Source organism: Dermochelys coriacea, chromosome 3 (assembly GCF_009764565.3).
Source record: "Dermochelys coriacea isolate rDerCor1 chromosome 3, rDerCor1.pri.v4, whole genome shotgun sequence".
Classification (NCBI taxonomy): Eukaryota; Metazoa; Chordata; order Testudines; family Dermochelyidae; genus Dermochelys; species Dermochelys coriacea.
The window spans coordinates 178,678,713-178,680,702 of NC_050070.1; positions in this window are offsets into that span (position 1 = coordinate 178,678,713).

A 1,990-nucleotide genomic window follows, 5' to 3' on the forward strand; every position below is an offset into this window, starting at 1 on the left:
AAAGTGAGCATGACCAGAAGGTATTGTCTGCTCTCAGAAAGAGTCAGACAGCTCCCTCAGCCAACTTTACTTTATGCCAGCCATTCAATAGGGAGGAACTGGAATCAGCAATTTCCTTCTTAAAACTTTTCAAGGCTCCTGGGCTTGACAACATCTAGGGGAAGTTCCTGCATCACACGAGCTCATCTTGTTGCGACTTTCTGCTAAGACTCTAATACTTGTCTGGAATGCTATACAGTTCCAAAAGTCTGACGAAGATCATGTATAGTGGACTTCTCAAGCCTGGAAAGAAGGCAGATGACCCAAAGAACTATTGCCCAATCAGTCTCATCAGCCTCTCTTTGCTCAAAAGACCGGTACTTAAATGACTGTTCTCTTTAATCAACCCACAGTTACCTCATTACCAGGCAGAGTTCTCACTGGGCTGTGATGATCAGATTGGCATCTTATTGAGGATGCCTTTGAGGCAGGACAAAAATTGCTACTGTTGTTGTTGATCTTCCATCAGCATAGGACACAGTTTGGCACTGTGGACTAATCTTAAAATTATATTCCATGCTATCAGATAAGAAACTTGTAAATTTTATTATGCAGATGATTTCTAACAGAGCGGTGATGTCATGTGCGGTGATGGTTCAAGTCACCCACGTCATATTATATATATAAACACTGATCTACCGCCCCTTCAGCAACTAAGTTCAGTACACTGATAACATCTGCCTGGTCCCAAAATGTGTTTCAAGGAGCTGGAGTCCTTCTTGTCATCTGACCTTGACACCTTGGCCAAGTACTTTTTGAAGTGGTGACAAATTAAATGCACTGAAGACAGTGTCATCTTGTTTCCATCTTGCTAACCAGTTAGCTCAATGACAGCTGCTGGTCCTTCTGAACTGTCAGTCAACTGGGACTCAGTAGAGTAGACACATACATCATTAGCTTGACTTAACATGGCTTATGTCGACCTAAGTTTGTAGTGTAGACTAGGCCTTTGTTAAGTTAAATAGATTGAGCTGTTTAAAATCACAGTAAGGCATGTGTCTAATCCTTAAATCATTCTCGTGGCTCTTCTCTGAAACCTGTCTAATCTCTCAACATCCTTTTTGATTTGTGGACACCAGAACTGGACACAGTATTCCAGCAGCAATCACACCAGTTCCAATTTAGAGGTAAAATAAGGTCAAGCAAAGGTAAAATAGAAATGACTTGAGCCTCCCTCTGGCAAACCATGCAGGAGAATATTAGAGTTTTCTGCTCTGATGTGTTTTAATCAAAGGGAGCTTTATTACTATTGATTACAGCAGGGTTTTCTTCCCCATCTCTCTCTCTCCTTTGTCTTTTTCCTCCATTCAGGTAGTTACAAATCCCTGTCCCACTGTCCTCTGTTTTTCCTTTGCAAACAATAGGAGTTCATGTTTTCCTGCTAGTTCCCAATCAAGACAATTAAGAGCAATCAGGACCAGCTCTAAGGGAGGCAGAGAGGTTTCACCAATTATAGCCTCTCATTTATTGTTAATAGTGTTCTCTAGGTTTTCCACTCCACTGAATTAGCTTTCAAGGCTTCCCCTGTTGTAAATGGGAGTGCTGCTGCCAGTCCCAAGATACTGATTCAGCTCACCAAATGATGGCTCTGCACACAAGTTAACCTCTGAACTTCAGCACCACTGTAGTCTCTGACACAGACACGCTTCAGTTTCAACAGAAAACCCAGCCTCATACAAGATGAAACTCACTCTGGTGCAGAGGGCAAGTGGGAGGTTCCCCTGAGCCTCTTAAGCCCCATTGTGCAGGTGCTCCCAATCAAGCAGACATGCAGGATCACCTCCAACCCCCTGCATGTAACACACTGGGTCTCCACAGCAGACTTGCATAGGTCAGCACAGATAGGGGAGGGGTCACAGGAGCCACACTCATAAGGACACAGTATTCTAAACTCACTGAGCTGGTGGTTCGGCCAGGGCTGGAGTAGAAGATGAAGTGTGTACCTTGGGGT